Source organism: Hippocampus guttulatus, chromosome 2 (assembly GCF_054856545.1).
Source record: "Hippocampus guttulatus isolate MCC_2025c chromosome 2, RoL_Hgut_1.0, whole genome shotgun sequence".
NCBI lineage: Eukaryota > Metazoa > Chordata > Actinopteri > Syngnathiformes > Syngnathidae > Hippocampus > Hippocampus guttulatus.
Genome location: NC_141262.1, coordinates 13,410,679 through 13,432,582, shown reverse-complemented (window position 1 = coordinate 13,432,582; position 21,904 = coordinate 13,410,679). Strand labels below are relative to the sequence as shown.

Sequence of the window (21,904 nt, the reverse complement as noted above, 5' to 3'; positions counted from 1 at the left end):
AGCCGGGGTTAAAAGTAGGATTTTAGTTGAGGTTTTAAAAACACAGTTAGGGTTTCAAATTAAGATTTCAAACCATGATTCGGGTTCTGAAGTAGTATGTCAAAAAAAGGTTTCAAGACAGTGTTAGGGATACAAAAAAGGGTTTAAAAACAAGCTAATGAGGGTTTCAAAAATGGGTTAAGATTTCAAGCTAGTGTTAGGGTTTTAAATTCCGATTTCAAACCAGGGTTACGGTTCAAAAATAGGGCCTCAAATTAATCTTCTAGCCAGGGTCAGGGTTTCAAATGATGATTTAATGCCTGGTTTATAGTTTAAAATAAAGTTTGGGGCTTGAAAGTCGGGTGTCAAGATAGGGTTTCAAATTAGGTTCATGGTTTCAAAGTAATAGTTGGGGGTTTCAAGCAGGGATTAGGGTTGCAAAGTGTGGTTTCATGACAACTTTGCAATTTCAAACAAGATTTAGGATTTCAAACATCGCTTTCAAAGCACGGTTAGGGATTCAATCTAGAGTTTCAAACCAAACCCCATGAAGATTTCAAACATTGAAACCGTAACCCTGTTTTTAAACCCAAAATTTGGCTTTGACTGTTTTGTATATCGACATGCACCTGACTCTCCAGTGTGGCAGACGTCAAAGTGCAGTCAGGTGAGACGTGACGACACAGTGACACCATCATGTGACAGGCCAAGTAGGCCAACAACTGCATTGGTGCCAAAGGTCAGAACTGAGGTGCATAAAGACCCTTCTTGCACTTTTTTTCCCCGCTCAATTATTGAAATGCATAAAAATAAGACGCCTGCCCAGGAAGGTGAGCTTCAGACAGCTGACCTCAATTTGCCTCCAGAAGGAAAGGAGAAAGGAATCGAGGTGTGCGTCTTCTATTTTTTATTTTTAATCCCAACATCAACTAGTTCCTGATTATGTTATTGATGCTTTTTAAATATTGTACAGTGGTATAATTTATTTATTTATTATATCTCAGAAGAAGGTAGGGAGAGCAGTGGTGTGATAGTATTTCCAGCTACGAAAATAAATCCTCTCACTGGGACAGCCAGGGACAGTTTTCACATCTTGGCCTAACTGGAAAACCTGTCCTTGTTGTCCTCCCACCGGAGCAGCAGGTTTTGCCTGCTGGCCAAATATTCACTAATCTGTCTTGAAACCCTGCTTTCAAACCCCAAGGCTGACTCGAACCCCACTCTTAGTGGAAACCCTCGTAGTTTTAAACTGCAACTACTACCTCGCAATAAAACCTCAACTTCACCTGGCATGAAAACCGAACATGAAACATTAACCCAGGTAAGAGAACCCTCATTTGAAACCTTATTCCTAAATCTGGGTTAAAACCCTAATTTGATAGCCAATCAAAAATCTCAAATATGGCTTGAAACCCCACTTTGAAACCCTAAACCTGACCTGAAACCCAACTTTGAAACTGTAATTGGACAATCATTCATTCATTTTCCGAATCCGCTTATCCTCACAAGGGTCACGGGGGGTGCTGGGGGGGTGCTGGAGTTGATCCCAGCCGACCACAGCCGTCTTCGGGCAGTAGGCGGGGGACAGCCTGAACCGGTTGCCAGCCAATCACGGGGCACACAGAGACGAACAACCATCCGCGCTAACAATCACACCTAGGGACAATTTAGAGTCTTCAATAAGACTGCCATGCATGTTTTTGGAATGTGGGAGGAAACCGGAGTACCCGGAGAAAACCCACGCAGGCACGGGGACAACATGCAAACTCCACAAAGGAAGGCCGGAGCCGGGATCGAATCCAGTACCTCTGCACTGTGAAGTTGACGCGCTAACCACTGGACTACCGGGCCGCCGTAATTGGGCATCTGACCTGTAATTTGAAACACTCGCCCTATTTTGCAACCCTAACCTTGGTTTGAAACCAAACTTTGAAACTCTAACTCTGACTTGAAACCCTTGGAAAAAAAATAAGGCTCACTTGGAACCACAATTTCAAAGCCACATTTTCAAGTATAAACTTTATTTTGTCAGCCAGGGCTGAAACATAATTTTGAAACCCAAAGTTGGCCTTGAAGCAATTGACACTGCAACTTCTTTTTTTAAACACTCATACCCCAAACCTTATTGAAAGCCTTTTTTGAGACCCAATTGATAAGCTACTTTGAATCTTGTCACGTGGGCTAGACTAGCTCTCGTAGCACAAGATTCCATCAAAACAATCTATTCGTAAAAAATATCTCCAAGAGCTACTCATTCAGGAATGAACAGATGGAAGAGCAGGCCGTGGTGCGTTCAATGACAATCCTTTTTAATTACAGACATCATTAGTCGAGCTTTGCCTCGAGCACCCCCCTCCCCCCATTAAAATCTGTCATAGTTTTCTGGTCTCTGCATTGAGCTGCTGATCCAATTCTTTATTTCTTGGGAAATCATGTTTTTAGATGTCACAGAGCAGTGAATTGGCAGCAGATTTTTGATCACTGACATCTTAGCATTTCAAGTCCACGTGTCATGAATCGGTGGTGTTGTTTTTGTTGCACATCAAATGAGCATCTGGCACTAAAGTGTTTAGATTGAATGGGAGTACAAAGCAATTATACGCTTTTCTGAGGGCAAACAAAAACATTTATTAAACAGGAAACAGTGTTTTTAATTCATTAATGTGGTAGGCCAATGAGTCCAATTGATCCCCCCTTCCCCCCAAAAAGACATAATTGACAAAATAATCTGTGTTGTTGTGTTTTTATAAAATAAAAAATGATTATATTTTGTTTGAAACATCAAATCAATAGTTCTTAATCAACTTCAGTGTTGTAGTCAGGTGGATGATTTGGTATCAAAATAGAGAAAATGTATTCTGGACACTTGTGAATATCACGCATTTCGGATAATTTGTGAATATCACGCATTTCGGATAATGGATAGGATGGATTATTATCTATTTCAAATCATGTAGACTTTAAGGTGCTTAACTTGCATCTTTTCCTTACCTCTATTAATTTATTGAATAAAAGATCAGTTTTGTACTTTTATGACTTTAAACTGGATGCCAATTACAAGGCCAAATACATATCGTTCAATCAATAATGTAAAAAATAGTTAAATATTCTGGGCAAAAAAAAAACGACAATTTATTTTGTCTCTAGCTAAAACTGCTGAAACAGCATCTTGTTTTAATTTCTAAATTGTGTATTTTAACATAATAAAACACACAATTGCTCTAAATCCAATAATCTAAACCTTTGGAATTTTTTCCCGTCTTGTATTTTACGGCAACAGATCATCTGGAATCGATGCATCATAAGGTAGATGCACTCTGTTTTCATAAGCGCTCCATTAGTCCGTGTCCATTTTGAGTCACAGCTATCAATAAAACTTTCACCGCAAGCTGGGAGACATGTTCATGTTCGTCTCCACAGAAATGCACCCCCCCCCCCCCCCACCCACCCACTCCCGCTTGCCCAAAGAAGGCATCTGACAGTGTGAGTCCGTCCGGTGTTTTCCTGGACACTTCTTGTGAAAAATGACACAAATCTCTCTTCACCTTGCTCTTAATCTCCTCCCTGTGCTCCAGATAAGAGCCTTTTTGCTCCCACGATACAAATACAGCCGGAAAGGCACAATATCAAAAAGAGTTGTGGTGGTGAAAGATAATACAGCATGTCAAACATGCACGTGGATAAAAGCGTGATTCAAATGTCGCCTACTTTACCTGCAGGCAAAGTTATTTAGATAGTAAAAGCCTTTTTCACAGACAGTTTAAAGACCCTGTAAAGTGATCGCTTCACTTGGGCATTCATTAAGCATTCACCCCACCATCCCCGGTGGAAAGTACATGAATATGTAGAAAGTTTGCTCAGCACCAAAACCGCTTAAATTGCATCTGAGGTTCTGCAACCTGTATATCAATTTTTTTTTGGGGGGGGGGGGGGTCATTTTGCTCATTCATTTATTTTTTTTATGTTTTCCAATGTGAAATATGTGCCTTGGCTCAATAAAGGTTGGGAGGTTGCAAAAAGGCTGCCTGTTAAGGAGTAAAACGACAAGTACCCTACGACAACATCATTGCAGTCAAGTGGCGATAGTCAATAGCGCCGACATTCTCTTCAGCAAAGACGTTGCCGTTGCAAACACTCGGCCGTAAAGACACGACCATCAAGCGTCGAGATTCTGTAAATGTCACAGCCCAAAATGCTGGAAACAGTGAAGAAAAGCAAATATTTCAGCCTGTGTAAAATGGGATCGTCATGATCATCCAAATGAGGTCATCCGTGTGAAAAAAAAAAAACAACACAGTTGTTGATGAAAAAGTTTGCCTTCAGACATGCGCGAGCAACCTGGACACGGTTTGTGTGTCTGACTCAAAGTGTGGCCTTGACAGAAGGGGCCGGCTTTGCCAGGTGAGCGAACATCCCATGGCGTGACGATCACGGCGGTGAGTAGGGTGACGAAGGCCTTTGGATGAAATTTATGTGCACCTCTTGCGTGTGTGTGTGTGTGTGTGCGTGTGCGCGAGTGCACGTGCGTGTGGTTGCATGACTTTCAACAAATGTGTGTTTATTGATCCTTTCTGAGTCATATTAATGCACCACAACTGAATCCTAGTTTCAAGCCCTTAACTTTCTGCAAACTCTAACGTCAGCTTTAAGCTCAAGCGGGAAATCCTATTACCGACCTGAAATTCTTACTGGAACCCAAAACATTTGTTTAAATCCTAAATTAGAAACACAAACCCTCAGCCCTGCTTGAAACCCTAATCTAAAACCATACTCTCGACTTGAAAGCCTAACTCTGGTTTGAAGCCCAAATTTGAAATGCTTTGCTCGAAACCTTCACTTGAAACCTCTATCAGATTTGAAACCATTAAAATTTGCTTGAAACCATCATGTGAAAACCCAACCTTGACTTTAATCCAAAACCTTTTCTTGAAACCCTAATTTTATAACATTTACTTGAAACCCTAAGTCTATCTTGAAACTCTCAGTTTTGTATGAAACCCTTTTCCTGGCTTGAAACCCAAATTTAAAACACTAACTTATGTTTAAAACCGAAATGCTAATTCTCATCCAAATGATCTTTTTACGCACACACAAACTGACCAAAATGCACACTATAAAATGATAAAATCCAGAATGAATGGGAGTCAATTTCTACTCCAGGAGGAATCCAAAACCATTTAAGTTTTTTTATGACATTCAATTGTGCAGACGTACCTCACATTTTTGTCTGTCGAGCGCAGATTGTGGATGTCGCTGCTGTTATTCCCTTCCTTTCTGTCCCAGTTCGAGCGTTCCAAGTTAGCTTTCTGAGCATCAAACTAATCTGTGAGTCACTGAGTCCTATTTCCAGTCGCACTGTTTATGCCAAAGGCGACATTAGAGGGGGAAAAAAAAGAAAAGAAAAGAAAGAAAAATCTCATGAGGGATTTGTGGGGAATAAAAAAGCTATTAGCAAAGATTAAAGTGATTTGAAATGTCCAGTTACAACTCATGGGGACTCTGTTTGTACTGGTTTTACTGGTGCAACGATAAAGCAGTGGAAATTTGTTTTCAAAGATTCTTCCATCGATATGCATGAGTCTCGTCTTAAAGTTGAGCATCAGTCATTACTGATTAATAATAATAATAATCCAGAAAAAAAATGTTTTATAATTTTTTTCCTACGGTAGAAAGTGAAAGCTAACTAAAGATAGTCTTTATTTTCCAGTGCTCACACAGTGTACCTTGTTTGTTGAAGAAAAATAATCCGAACACTGACGTGTGGTGAAAAAGCAGTATTTTCCATTTACCACAAAACTTTGTGTATTAACTTTTAACTGTTTGCTTATTAAAAAAAAAAATCACAAAAACACTTAAAGTTCATGAAACATAATTGCGATTTAGCAATTTGCCGATGTAGCAACCTTAATTCTTGGCCCTATATTTACTTGGTATCGGCTCGAGACCAAACTATGCCGTATCGCACAGCACTTGCAACTGCCACTGCACTCAACGTTCAAACTTTAAACTTGGTTTGAAACCTGACTTAACCCTTGTCTGAAACCCAAACTCAACCCTGGCATGAAACGCTAATTGGAAATCCTCCACAAGGCGAGAAAGCCGATCCCTAGTTTGAAACCTTAACACTTGCCTGAAACCCTAATTTGTAAAAATACACCTTTGAAACCTTAGCACGGCACAGTGGCCCAGTGGTTAGCGCATTGATCTCACAGTGCAGAGGTACTGGGTTCAATTCCAACTCCGGGCTCCCTGTGTGGAATTTGCATGTTCTCCCCGGGCCTGTGTGGGTTTTCTTCAGGTACTCCGGTTTCCTCCCACATTCCAAAAACATGCATGGCAGGCTGATTAAACACTCTAAAATGCCCCTAGATGAGAGTGTGAGCGAGAGTGAGGTTGTTTGTCTGTGTCTGCCCTGTGAATGGCTGGCAACCGATTCGGGGTGTCCCCCGCCTACTGCCCGAAGACGGCTGTGGTCGGCTCCAGCACCCCCAGCGACCCTTGTAAGGATAAGCGGATCGTAAAATGGATGGATGGATGAAACCTTAGCATAAGCTCGAAAACGTCATTTGAAACCCGAGTTAAAAACCATGACAGATAACCCAAATTTTAAACCATGACAATTGTTTGGAAAATTTACTTTGAAACTAAGCCAGTTTTGAAATCATAAACCTACTCTGAAACCCTTCTCTAAAACCCTAACCTCATTTGATAATCCGAAGCCTGAAAGCCTAATTTGAAACAATGAGGCTGCCCGTCGTTCCTCGTTTTGAACCCCAATTTTCAAACCCTGAACAAACTTGAAATATTTCTTTGAAATCACGATGCCATGTTGAAGCCCTAAACTTGTATTGAAACCCTAATTTGAAACACACGCTGTGGTTTGAAACCCTAATACTACACTGAAACCCTACCACAGCCCTGAAACCCTTTTGCTAATTTGACAAATTAGTCTTGGATGTGCATATTTAAATTGTCATCATATCAATAAATTGAACTCTCGCCTCCTATAAATGAGTCATACAACTAGAAACCACAAAATGGCAACAGCGTCTTCTCATACCTGCGAGGCTACCCGACGTCGGAATTCTCGTTGACCACTGAAGACGTCGATCCGAGACCTGGGCTTGCGTGGGACGCTCCTCGCAGGTTCCTGCCCGCGGGCTGAAAAGCAGAAGAAACAAATGAAAGGCGACGTGGCGAGTGAGCTCGCCCACTTGAACCAACTGAGCCGCTGCAAATGTGCCGCCATCCGGAATAAAACAATCCTGGAAGAAATGTCAGTCCGAGCGAGAGCGGGAGAAAAATGCGCAGTCCTCGCATGGTCGACTTGTTCATTTTTACGCCTAAACGGCAAAACCGCGTCGGCTCGTTGTGCTGCCGTTGCAATGTGGAAAGACAAGCAAGCGGGGATGCTTTTTTTTTTTTTTTTGGTTTAACTTGGGAGAGCCCCCGAAACAGTGCCGTCTTTGCTCACCCGCCTGTTACATTTATTTTCTATGCTAGACCCAAAAACGTTCATGAATAAATTGACCGGCTGTATGACGAGCCCCTTTTCAACGTTTAACTTGGCAAGCTCCTGAAAACTATAACTGCTGAACTTTGCTCTTATTCCAGCTGTTAATGTTGTTTCTCAAGTACCCTAAAAATAGTCAGTCATAGATCAAATTGACCCACTACATATTTTAACAATGTTGTCCTTTTCACAAATAGAATTGATAGTAATGTTTTGTTTTGTTTTCCACTGTTGATGCTTTCTCCCCCCCCCCCCCCCCCATTTGCTTCTTTGGTACAACAAAGGTCATGGGTCAAATTGACCGTCACACACTTAACCCTCCTGTTATTGTGTGGGTAAAATTGATTTGTTTTCACCATAACCATTCGAGGTTTAGCTTGAAAAGCTCCTGAAATGACGACTGCTCTTAATTGTTCATTTGTTTCTTCAGTACACCGAGTGTTCATGGGTCAAAATGACCCCCTGCATGCTTAAACATTGTTCTTGTCTGGATGTTTTCACATTTTAAAAAAAAGGCCATTTGAAGCAGCAAATGCTAATATATATATATTAGCCATAAAAATATGAAATAAATACAGCATCCATTTTTTTAAAGCAGGCCATTTTGAACTTTGACAAACAGGATGATTAGAAAGGAGTAGAAAAGAGTCAAAAAGTCCAAGACGGCGACATATTTACACGATTGATGAAGGTTGTCAACACTCAGAGAAAATAACATTTGACGCGTCCCTGCCGCTTTAGCTGTTCATTTGATGTCTCAGAGATTATCATCTGCAAACCTGTCAATGCCCTTATTGATTATGTCTGGGGGACTTAGCCACAAGTTGTCAAAAACTGGGTTACGGCAAGTGTCAGAAAATGTGATTAGATGGAAAAAGGAGCGGGGAAAAAAAAGCCCCACAGAAATGCTCATGGGTCAATATGTCAAAGTCAATGTTGTGATAAGTATTGAATACTATGACGATCTGGTCTCTTTCCTAAAAAGAAGACCAAGTATTGATAATGCTCGAACACAAAAGGAAAAGATTTGGGTTGTAATTAAATATTTGGTTAAGACTGATGAGTGCTCACCATTCTTCCTCCATTGCTTTAAGTCATAATTAATTAACGAATTCCACATCATCGACAGAATCTTCTTCGATGTGGTTCTTTACAAGGGCAGCTGCTGATCCGCCTCCAAGAGTGATTTGAGTGTGGTGCCACGCGGCAATTTGCAAGGCCGCTTAATTGAAGAAAAGGCTTAATGAGGCTCCCCAGAGGATTGGAATGTAGGCCTCCTAAATGGCTCAGGTAGGGAAAGACACGGTCAACAGGATCAGGGTAAAGGCCTGTGAAATTGCCATGAGAGGGCTTAGCTGCGACATGCCGTATTTAGCCCATAAAATGTTCAAGTTAAATATTGGGGGAGGTGTGCTTTCTTTTAATTTTATTCATAACAAGCAACTACGATAAAAAAAGGACATGACAAATAAGTATCGAAAGACGTTATGGAATGTTAGGGTACCATTGTGCAGTAATACCACCCAATGACAGCTGTGTGACAATGTGCAGATCCTTGAGCAGAGATAACGTGATTGGTGGTGCGATACAATACTATGGTGGTTGTGCAGTCGGTGCAGATAACCGTCACACCAGTGGCAGTAATTGTAGTACAATTTTAGGTGTGCAAGTATACCAAAAGTCCTTGGGCGCTTGAAAGTCTCTGGTGCTGTGGAATATAGATCAAGGACAATTGTTCAAGTATCGACAGAGCTGGAGCTACAATGATCAATGAATTTATCTTTCATTTGTTTTTAAGCGTTTTTTTCTTCATATTTGATTTACTAAAATATTACACACACTTATTGAACACATTCAATAAGTGTAAAGTGAGATTTAATTCATTGGAATATTGAACCAGTCCTTGCCTTGACAAACTGATACCATGGTTTTTGCTTCCAATGTACAGTGTTTCAATGATTGTTTGAATATCATACTGTAGATGTTCTCATATTAACAAGAAAACCTTGCAGTTTTGTAGACATAAATCGCAGAGGCAGACATTGATGTAAGTAAGGTCTGTCACTCTGAAATACGGATGGCAACACACTGACAGTTTCACCAGACCGATAATGACCACCTCGGATAAACTTCTAATAAAAAGCAGAAATGGTCAGAGAAAAAGTGATCGCAATAATATTCATTATCCCATACAAGATTTAACAGTGTTACATCAACAGAGTCAAAGTATTACACTGTGAAGTCAGAATAATGTGTAATGGTAATGTTTGCACTTGTGTTTCATGTGATTTATAGTTTTGTCTCCTGCTCGTATGTCCAAAATTGATTTTTGGGGTGGCCAAAAGTTGGCCATCCACAAGGTTTGCGAGCCCACCATTTCTCCATCTGACAGCCACACATCAAACAGGAGTGGGCAGAGATAAATGGCAGAGACATAGAAGTCGGATCAATTCCATCTAGCGAGGTTCCTCGCTGGGGAAACAAAAGACCACGGCTGTCGAAAAACCCTCAAGTCACTTCAACGAGTCCTTCAAAGGGAACATGCTGAGTTTAATTAATTTATTTATTTTAAAACAAGTGTCACCGCGGTGGTGGTTTACAAAGAGGTTTGCTTGATTTGTGTCACGCTGAGAGAATACTGTGGATTTTGGTAGGGGGCTTAGGTGCTTTCAGCCTTTTGCATTTAACTCATTCAGTATCAGCCAATTCTGGACCAAGTCTGAAAAGACGTTTAAAAACGTCTTTGGGAGTGAATGAGTTAATTTATTTGCATGCTGTGGTGTGATATAAGGTCCAGTTCTGTATCTACTATGCCAAGAGTCCATAACGTGCTCCAGTGCAATTGTGAATTGTATTTTGGTATGGAACTGCCTTGCACGCCAACCACCTGCTGATGCCGTAAACATGGCGCAATTTGGCCTCTGATGAATGTTAGCATGAAATTTGCGGTCTCGTTTGAAACAACAAAGCTTTTCTATGTTGGTTACCTTCTAAAAAAAATGCATAAGTGTTTCCAAGTTTTTGTTTACAGATCCCATGGCCACTGCAAGGAAAATAATCTAGGTCTGCCACTGGTACCATTAGCCTCCACAAAAGATTGACAGAGTAAAAACTGTCGTCCCCGCAAACAAGCAACAGGAAGCTAACAATGGAAGGCAGCCAGAGTAGGTCTTGTGTGCTTTGAATTCAATTGGAAACGCTTTCAGATGATATGGTTAAAAAAATGGCTGCAGTGCAATAACTCCATAGATTTTATCACGTAAAACTCAGGATGCAGGAATTACCACAGCATCACGAGAGTGATTACACCGCAACATGCAATTCGTTTCAGATGGTTGCCAAGGACAACAGACATGCACTCCTACATGAACTTAGCATGATTGGAACTAAGCCTCGAATGTGAGCGAGGCTTCATAAAAAGAACTAAAGAGCCCTCAGTGATTTCCTTTCTTTATCTGTGTCTCTTCAAATAGACGAGACAAGAAGCTAATTCAACACTTGGCCGTGTGTGTTTCATATGCACATGAAGAATGAAAAAAGAGAAGACAACAGACAGGGTAAGGAGAGTCTGTTCAAAAGGTCACATAAATGTCAGACACGAGTCGGGACAAACTTTTCCTCGCAGGCGGTAGCGTAAACTTTGAATAAAACAGTAAGGGGAAGGGGGGAAAAAAGGTTAAAGAAGGCGACACAGAAAGTGAAGCCAGACAAGAAAAGAAATTCACCCTTCTAAATCAGAGCTACAGAAATAATGACAAAGTGAAAGAACCAGGGTAAGAATAATATTAGCTCGACTTTGAAGCTCAAAGCAAATCAACAAACTCCGGCACTTTATTGCCATTGCTCAAAGCCACGTTGGTCACTTCATTCGGTATACCTGCATTGATACTGTCAGTATCAATCAACCAATCAACTCAGTTTGATTTATAAAGCACATTTCACACACAAGGCAAACCGCATGTCCTTTACAGTGATTAAAATCAATGAGAATAAATGCAACAATAATGGAAACAACAATAAAGTGAAAAGCATTTGAACTTAAAAATAGGGAAAACAGATCATAAAGAGTAGAATGACATGATACGCAGACTATATCCACGAGCAAGTCTACTTTCTGACCCAGTCCTCCAGAAATATAGCTTTTGCTCTGAGTCCAGTCTAGACCAGAAGTAGAAGAACTCTTGTGAGAATAAATAAGATATCCTTTATTTGTCCCGCAATGGGGAAATTACAATCAGAATTCAGAAAGGAAAAACGCTGGGTAGGGAGAAGGAAAATAAATAAATAAGGCATAGAGTGTAATTGTGGCACCAGGAGTGGCCCTAACTGAGTTCCCCTGGGGCTCTCTGACCTGACCTTTTCCTCCTTATAACACAATGGAGAGTAATATCGATAGATATTGAAGATATCACCTATGTTATATGTTTAGCTTAAAACTTTGTATCATAGACAGGTCGACTTTGACTATTAGGTCTCTGTCCTGAACATCCGCTACTTAAAACAAAGAATGTAGTGTGAAGCTGGGCTCCTATTTCCCCTTGAGTGATTAACAGCCCCCCAAGTGTTTTCTTTTGCGTCTCCCACCTTGGGAAAGTCCCTGAAGGCTGTCAAGTGCCTTCGAAGAGGAACCCTAATCTCAAGATTTGTGGACCAACAGATATGGTCTGTACTTTGTCAAAATGCCAAAATCGAACTTTGCTTGACTTTCTTTGTTTCCGATTTTTACATAAGGGGAAGGACTGCCCGCCCCTAAATTAATATAATTAACATACTATGCCTATATGTACGTGTGACTGTAGTTGCTCGGGGCTTCCTGATGAAATCTGAGACTCACAGGAGCCCGAATCGATTCGTGTTGTGCCCTGAACGTTCAGTAAAACATCTTGCAAGAACTTCTCCATTTCCAGCCTCTGACTTTTGCACATCAACTCAGCCCGAATCAAACGAACACGCGGAGGACCTGGGGAAGTGGAGAACGGTCAAGGGATCCCGCCGTGTCGACAACAACACACTTCCCCCTGTTTGATCATCCTCCAACAATAGATAGATAGATAGATAGATAGATCAGCAGAATCAGCATTGTGTTGTTTTCCCCCTGCCTGCAACCAGTCTAAAAATGTAATATCACAGTTACATTTGAATCACTGTAATAAGCTGTTTCAGCAAATTAGCAATATGAAGTAATGATTTTGTTTTTCTGATAATGCTATAGAAGAGGTAGTGGCAGTAGTAATTGTGCTATCGATGCTAGTTACAGTGTTTTTGATGGGAACAGTAGGAGCACTTGTAGTAGTAGTAGTAGTAGTAGTAGTGATGATGGTGTTGGTGGTGTTGGTGAGAGTATTACAAGTAGTAATAGTGCTCGTGTTGATGATATGTAAATGGCACTAGTAGTAATGATAGAGTCGTGTTGGTAATAGTCGTAGTTCAAGGCTCAAATTCAAAATTCCTTGTGGCACAGTTTTGCAAATCAATTACTTCAATTCAGGAGTAACTTTCTAATTTTGTGGAGCAATTTTTAAAGTAAATACCATGGACGTCAAGCAAGGGTTTCATGAAACGATAACAAATATTACAATATAACCAATGAACAATTGGTTGTTTTCTTTTTTTATAGAATCGATAGCTTTTGTTCCGTAAAATCACATTGTATATAACATTTATTGCTCAGATCTAAAAAAATCGGAATAAAAGTAAAAACTCAGGAATCTATTGTAAAAACAAACAATACGAGAGTACTAACATACTGTAATATCTGTTTCTTGTTATTTGTTTATTTGAGGGCTGGGTTAGTTGAGTCAGGGGTGACGTCATAGTGAGGGGACGAGCCAGGTTGGGGAAATATCGGCTCCGGCAGTCAGTCTGAGTGTGGAGCGCAAGGGTGTGAGTTGTGGTCGTCAGCAGCTCCTGTGAACATGTCTTAACCGCTGCCTATTTTGTTTATTAAAAAGCGAACAGATTGCATCAGCGACTGTGTGCATCCTTATCCACACTGAAGGGCATTACAATACTTTTAACCTAATAGGCCACTCCTCTTGGCTGACATACACGGTGCCAATTTTAGGTTAACTTAGCATTTAGTATGGCTTGCTCAGCATCCCTTTGGAAGTCTGATACTTGTCACAAATGTATCTTATTTGCTCCCACCAAGGCAATGATTACTGACTTCGGAGTGACTCTGCAGCATGTGCAGGAAAATAATGTTTCGTAAATGCAGAGAGGAGATTCAATGTTATAACTCACATCAGCGATCAATAGAGCAATATCAGAGTGAGCTAGATGGCTGATTAAACACCATCACATTGTTAGCCTTGGGGGTCGCATCTGATTGCTTTTAATAAAAGACATGAAGATACGCTCCTCAAGTATCTTGTCCAGAACATTTAGCATGGCTAATGTTTTGCTCAAGGACCTGTTAAGACTGCATTAATGGGCTCTAAGTCACACGCCCTAGACCACCATTTTGATTTCTTATACAGTACACACTGTAACCATGTTAGCATTACAATAATTCTCTTTTGAGATAGCACTCAAATACAGGTCAAAATTTGCCCCACACTTTACCTAAGCATGTTGCTCTGTTGCGAAATTGTACCGCATACCAATTGTTAGCATGATTTTATTTGATGAACTTAATGCCCAACTACATGGCAAGATGTAAAATCCTCATTAAACTGCTTTACCACTTTGTCACATCCTGTTGCTATCTGTTTACATGTTAGCATACCCAATGTTAGCATGTTAGCATTGTATCAGTTCTAAGAGGCAAAGTATCAGACAACAGGGCAACATGTAACATCCTTATTAATTTGCCTTCATACTTCTCTGTACTCATGTTGCTACCCTGGTTACCAGGATAGCAAATCTTAGCATTTTATTATTCTTTTTAGGCATAGTCCCAGACTACAGAATGAGATATAAAAATCCTCATTGATCTGCCTTGCCAGTTTCTCTCCTCAAGTTGCTATCTTGGTATATATTACTACATTAAGATAAATAATATTTATTATTATTCAGTATTTTATCAGTTTTCATTAAGACATAGTGACTACACTTTTTTCATAGGCCGTGGTTCTCTGTCAATATCTTTTTTTTTTATTCTATGCACACATGCACTATATATAGCTGAGGGAAGTGATTTAAAAAATTTAAAAAAAATCTGGCCCCGAAGCTGAAACACCCTGCCACGCAAGCAAGGAACAGATTAAGATTGATACTGACAATCCCAATGTGATAGCATATGGCAACAAACCTAGATTTAATTGGACACTTATTTTGCAAAGGGGCCCCTGCAGTAAAAAGAGACGGGCAAATAGGGCTAAAATAAGCTTGGGAAAATATCTGCAATAATGCAAAAAATGAAAAAGAAAGAATGAAAGGCACAATCGCGTGTTTTGGGAACAACAACAACATTTCTTCTTTGACTGCATAATCCTCAGCATTGGGCTAAAGTGATTAGCTTTCCCTCTGCGCTCAACAGCCCACGTCTTCGCCCAATTTGTCCATCTCTTGGAAATGTGGAGCGGCTCGTGGCTTCTCCAAACCAACAGGATGAGCTGTTGGCAGGAGATGGTCAGTGGCCAGGTGCTAAGGAGGGATTGCGTGCTCTCAAAAAGGGGATTGTGTTGAGTCAGCTTTCTGGAAATAGTGCGGCCGCATCACGGGGTAGCTTTGGAGAGCCTGGCCAAGCTCACAAGTGATTGCAGGGCTAAGTGAAACACTGACTGTTGTATGACGAGCTCCTGAGACAACTTCACAGCGATTGGAATGCTCTGGAAGAAAAGAGTATGTTGCAGCTCGGAAACAAAGAGAGCTGTCATGTTGTTTTATTTTAAAAACATACACTTTATTAATATGTTTCACACTGAAGCTAATACAGACACGTCGATGTTGGACTATGCGCCTTCTCAACTGCCATCTAACTCGAGAGGTGTTCAAGTCCCGCCTCCGAAAAAACAAAGTAATGATCACTGACACTCAGAAAAGCAAAAATAATGCAACAAAATAGAAAATCAATTGAATAACAAACAGTCTCCTAAAAATATGCCTATTACAGCACTTTTGAATCCACTTAATGTTATGTAAGCTTATGAAGAAGGAAATAATGAGAAGCTATGAAAGATTAAATTCTTTAATTAAACCAGGGGTGCCCAAACATTTTGGACCGAAGAGCGACTTTTCGATCAACCAACCTCTCGCGATCGACCCGTTACCGCGCACGCACATACACACGCACGCCATGATGAGCAACAGCCTGACACGGAGGCATGCGACACATTTTTGCAGCCAGTTAACTATCGTAGCTCACACGTACCGTTTTAAAGTGCTTTCCTCGGCCCTCTAGATTCCTATTCTTTGTCCATGCCATCGGTGAATTGTACACGAAACAAGCTTTGAATGAGAATAATGATAACGATAAAATATATTGTGCAACAGCTCTGATCACAATCTGCAATTGCAGACTGCTGAGCGCTAACGACTTCCGGTCATGCAGGTCACACGCCACCATAGGTTAAAGATTTACCGGCTTTATTTTATTTTTAAAATACTTTTTGTGAAAATAAGACTGATAGGATGATTAGGGTGCAGTGTACATGTACACAAAAAATATATACATATTACTAACATGCACAAATACACACAAATGGTTGTTTTGTTTGTTTTTTTTCCTCCTCAACACCCTTCGCGATCCTCTTGGGACCAGTCCGCGATCTACCGGTCGATCACGATCGACGTAATGGGCACCCTGCTTTAAACTGTGATTTAACCACTACCACCACCACTCCAACTATTACTGCACTAGGGATAAAGCCCTTCCCCCAAGGACGTTCGCCTCGTTGGCCTCTGCACGCCCCTTGCAACTACTACTCAGTGCCGGGCAATATACAAAAGTAATATATCACTCTACTGTATGAATTTATGCCACGATATATTTTCAGTTATTCTATTAAAAAAAAAAATTGTCACACTTTTAACAGGAGACTATCAGCGATTTTCTGTGCGTCCCAACCTGAAGCATGTGATCTTTTGAGACACCTCAGAGATAACTCTTTTGGTATATCCGTCCTAGTCATCTAAATAACAGATATATTTTGAGGTATTTTTAAGATAATAATTAATTTTCATGATTTCATTTTGTCCCTTTCAATGTGACTCAGAGGTCAGGAGGGCAGCACACTCGTGCTCTCTCTTGTGGAGCCCCCACTACGACGACTAGCACCCCACTATCACTACTAGCATTATGACTGTCACCTCTATTACTACTAATACAACTATTATCAATTCTACTATGACTACTTTGACCACCATACCCACTATGAGTAACCACTTATACTCCTAATACCATGAATATTGTGCTACAAGTGCTACTAAAACCACAACCAAATCTACTACTACTACTAGTAGTCACCCAACAGCACAACAACCACTACCATTCTTACCATTACTACGGTCAACATCAACACGACTATTGGTGATAATAAAAACAATAATAATAATAATAATCCTCCTCCTGGGCAATCGGCCCCCGTCAGGGACTCGCCCCCCCTCCCGGATCCCACACCCGGTACGACTCTCGCTGGTGCCTCGCAAGGTTCACACCCAGTGCGAGCCCCGGAAGGGCCCTCGCCTGATTATTGTTTAAGGAGGGTTGTGGGGCGGCTGCTCCCACTCCCCTCCGTTCCGGCAGGGCAAGCGCTGGACGTCTCACCTTGCGGTAAGACCCCACCTCCTTCCCCGTCGGCCGGTGGGCATTCAGCCGCTCTGGGGCCCAAGAGCCCCGGCGTTTCCCACCTCGCACCACTCGGAGGCATCCCACCATGCGAGGATATCATATAATAATATTAATAATAATCATCATCATCATCATAACCATAATCATCATAATCTACAATTGGCTGGCAACCAGTTCAGGGTGTACTTGCCCTACTGCCCGAAGACAGCTTGGGTAGGCTCCAAAACGTCCCGCGACCCTTGATAAAAATAATATTGATCGTAATGGCCTTGGAGTTAAGTTGCATTTGTGTGTAGTACCTTTACCAGAACAGGCTGCTTGTCTTGCTTTGACTTCAAATTGAACAAAACAAACACAAAAAAAACAAAAACAAGTTGAGACCTGCACTGGATATTCAACAAGAAAAAGTTTAATGGTTGTTCCAGGTGATCATAGATATGTGAAAGCAAAGTGGAATGGATGTACAAGGCTCACTTGGGGAGTCCCACCACTTGTGTGCCGTAATAGTAGTTGTACAAGTCGATATTTGACTTCGGTCTTTAGTCTGATGTAGGTTTGATCTAACCATTGTCATCTGCCTCTGCACTTCACTATATGCATGCTCTCCCGGAAGGAGGGGGAAGACTGCCATTAAATGGTCATGCACAACCCTGTACGTTGACAAACAGGCCGTGAATTTTGCTTTGTCCTCACTTATCAGGGCCCCTCATCTGAAGAACTGAGCAAAATGACCACTGTGCAAACATGTTCACACCTCACAATTTTCTTTTCTTTTTTTTTAATCGCCTCTTCAGAGTCAGTCTAATGAAACTTCAATTTCATGGGTGCTGGCGATGGTGCTAATGGGATACTGGTTTCCAGACAATAAGAATCAGTCTGATAAATCCGCAACGTGTTATACAGCGCATGGTACCTGTACTTAATAGCCAAAGTAACAAAAAAATGGTATGAGTTGCATGTGTGTCACAGTGTAATGTGTCCGTATGACATAATGAATTATTCTTGAGCTTAGCGCCTCTGTAAATGTTTATTTGTGTGGCGCATGAACACATGATTTTTCTTCTCTGGTATTTAACTTGATGAATGTTGACATTAGTGATGGGTCCAGCGACACCGATGCGTTGACGCATGCAGCGGGCTCACAGAGCAAACCACGTGTCGGTGCATGTGGTGCTTCATTACGTCACGTGATTGACACGTGAACTGCACCGGCGCAGTTTAGACTGCATCGGCTGCGTTGACACAGTCCAGGCTGCTAATTGACACATCGGCTGCGTTGACACAGTCCAGGCTGCTAATTGACACGTGAACTGCACCGGTGCAGTTTAGACTGCATCGGCTGCTTGGCACAGTGCAAGCTGCGCCACTTAGTCCAGGGGGCGTCGACTCAGTGCAGGGGGCGTTGACGCAGCAAAAGCCCGCACAGTGTATCCTAAGGAAGTGCGTCTGGCGACACGATGCCGATTGCCGAAACAAGCCAGACCTCACCCTCACTCAAATAAAAATATATGTTTGGGCAATACGGAAAACACACTGATTATCAGAAAAAATGTGTCCGTCTGACTTCGAGCGTCATGTCGGCTGTCATATAATAGGCTATTATTATATGAGAAGTGCTTTATGAACGTTTGTAGTGTACGTCATACTCCAGTTGATTGAGAGGTCCTGCCTATAAGGGGGAGTTCCAGAAAGTGACTGCGAGTGAGCACACCGCATGTTTGATGACTCTGCCACGTTGCTATTAAAAGTCACATAAAACATAAACTTTGTCTGCTGACCATCATTACATCGGCTAGGCTAGTTTAGCTGTTGTCGTAGTTCAAAGCTTAATATGTGGTGTGGGTTGGGTCGGCGCCGCGAGTACGTGCTCGCGCTCACGCGCTCACAGCAGAGAGCAGCAGACTATCGACTGCTGAGACGCGCTTCACTCGAGTGACGTTGCTACAGTACGTGCATATTATGGAGCAGCTTCCGGACAAATACAAATTGTCCGCCGTGTAGAGCCATTTTGATCTCCTTTTGGAGAATAAGGTATTTATTAAAATCTCCTTGTCTCACCAAGTGCCTCTCGGATTTTTGACATGTCTTATTCCATTGTGTGTGTGTGTTCTCCACAACAGGGGAAATAGCATGCATTAAACGCAACAGACTGAAATTTAAAACACTGGAGCATCTTATTTTTCTAAATCAAAATTTGTGAAGACAAAGCCCACAAGCATCCTCATTCACATGATTTTCACATTATTGAAACACATTGAATGATACAATATGAATGCATGGATGTGAATGATATTGTCAAGGGTCAATGTCATCTTTATTGTCAAATATGCTTTATGTATGACATGCAGCATAGATGAAATTTCTTCCTCTCAATCCTCAGTGCATACATGCATGCAAACATGCTGTGCATTAAACACACACAGCTAAGAAAGGATAGCAGCTACACTGTATAAAAAAGACATGTAATCTGAACAGTATAGACAATATAAACAGCATAAACAACAACATAAACAATGGCGCTTGTGGCTATTGTGGGTAGAGTGAGGTAGTGCATTGTATACACGTCATCATCAAATCAGTTTGTTCAGTCTGTCAAGTGGGTTGGCTGCAGGGATTTTGAAGGTCCAGCAGGTGGCAGTGGTCAGCGACACAGTATCAGTACAGTATCAACACAGTGTGTCATTGTGCCGACACGCCTCATGAGGCCTGATGGACCCATCACTAGTTGACATCTATTAAAAAGGGTTTTTTTCTTTTTTTTTCTTCGCTTGAGCAGCACTTTGTCGGAAATAATGAAATATGACAAAGAATGTCTAATGTTTGATTCGATGTGAGGATTACATCTTTGCCAATGGAATTTAATGTGACGGTTTGTACTGATTTATTAACAATAAAAAAAAGAAGAAAATAAGAGAATAGCCACTAATAAACCTCTTTGACCCAATACTACTTTTATATTGACAACAGCCGGTGTGACTCAAGGTTATAACTGTCGGTTGACAGGGAAAATAAGTGAATTGGGTTTGTTCAATTCTGTCGGATGCGCTTATTGTCACTTAGGATAAAGGGCTTGATCATTATGACACAGGAGGTGTTCGCATATGTTCAATTGCCTTTTGTCCTTGCTGGGTAACAATGCTTTTATCGGAATGCCTCCGGCTAAACGCTAAAAATTTACCAATTTCAACAAGCAATTATAATCACACATACAAGGGAAAAAAAACATACTGTAACCTCCCTTGAGAACTGGACATCTTTTGTAATTCCAAATACCAAGTCATTACAGAATTATTAAGCTTTTTGAAAGAGCAGGAAAACCACAAATCACTTTACCCATATGATGGATGACTTGCATGAACGGTCGAGTGATCTGAAGCGGGCTCCTGGTCAAATTTGAGCATGTTCTCCCTTGTGATTAAAGTCCAGCCAAGGCCTGAGTGTTGGATGTCTCTTAAATACGATTATGAGCAGGGGTGTGTAAGGAGTGCTTTTTTTTTTTTCCCAATCATGTGTGGATTCGCTCACAGTTAAAAAATGGTAAAGGTGATGAAGATCAGTACGCATGTACTTTATTTAAGGTGCTACGTTCCGGTTGTACAGTGAAACTCTACAACAAAATCATGTTTGCAGCAAGAAATTTTTCACAACAGGGGGTTTTTCACTGTAGCAAATTTGATCTCAGATGTAAACACACACACACACACATACACAAACGTATGTGTACATGCACACACAATCGTATGTGTACTCTTTATTTTTATTTCAATAGTGCATAAGTATGAGCACACACTTATTTGACACTTCATATTGTCAGTGTAGAAAGAAAAAAAGGGAAAGAAATTGCGAAATTTACGATCAGCATTCACTTTCACTTACATCTATTTCTTGGATAATGTCTTTTATTTTGCTTGCTCCGTCTTTCATTTTGATCACTTTTACCCTCTCTTCCAGCATCAGCGCTCTTCTTGTCTTAGCTGCTTGACAAAGGTCCGTTTTGTAGCCATTTTAGCAATGCAACATCCATGCTCGTCTGAATCTATCAATAACAAATACTTCTTGGACCCGGTGGCTTTTCTTTCTACCATCTCACTGTCTCTAACTCGACCTCCCCTCAATCGCCACCCAAGACAGCGTTGCTCAGATAACGTCATGCAATGAACTTTTTAGCCAGCCACGAGACGCTTCATAGTCCTCAATGGCCATAGTTAGCTCTCGAAGGCTAAAAACCTTACGCTAACTGGAGCGCTTCTCTCTCATTCGCGCTCCAGTTAGCGTAAGGTTTTTAGCATGATAACAAGTAAAGCATTTTCGGGGAAAATGCTTTACTTGTTATTCGTATTACAAGTATTTCTTTTGTGTGTATTACTCGTATTACAAGTAAAGCATTTTCGGGGAAAATGCTTTACTTGTAATACGAGGAAACGTTCGTTTATTTGAATGTCCATCGAGCCATAAGCAATTTACTCTGAGCAGCTAATCGGATGCATTCCACTCTATCTTCTCCGGATCTAGCTTCAGTATCTACACACATAGACAGTGAGGTCCCTCTTGGCCAATCGGAGGCCAGGATGATGCTCGGTAAGCCAATGGCAGAGCAGCTATGAGTATGTTGCATTCAGGAAACTCGCAGCTGTGACCGAAATAAACATCGTTCACGATGTAAACCAGTGTGTTGGTTG

At 41.2% G+C, this 21,904-nt stretch overlaps 1 protein-coding gene and 1 long non-coding RNA gene across 3 annotated transcripts in view; one reads left to right on the top strand and one right to left on the bottom strand.

Moving 5' to 3' along the window:
* LOC147208577 (uncharacterized) overlaps positions 1-12,384 on the top strand; it is a 160,705-nt gene extending 148,321 nt beyond the window's left edge. Inside the window, exon 2 of the long non-coding RNA XR_015103834.1 lies at positions 11,889-12,384. This is a non-coding gene — a long non-coding RNA (uncharacterized LOC147208577). The remainder of the gene's footprint in view (positions 1-11,888) is intronic.
* Positions 1-21,904, bottom strand: part of lingo2 (leucine rich repeat and Ig domain containing 2) — a 210,943-nt gene that overhangs the window by 119,672 nt on the left and 69,367 nt on the right. For both annotated transcript variants that reach the window (XR_015103832.1, XM_086137502.1), the window contains exon 3: positions 7,040-7,140. The gene's annotated coding sequence lies outside the window, so the exon portion shown is untranslated. The remainder of the gene's footprint in view (positions 1-7,039; positions 7,141-21,904) is intronic.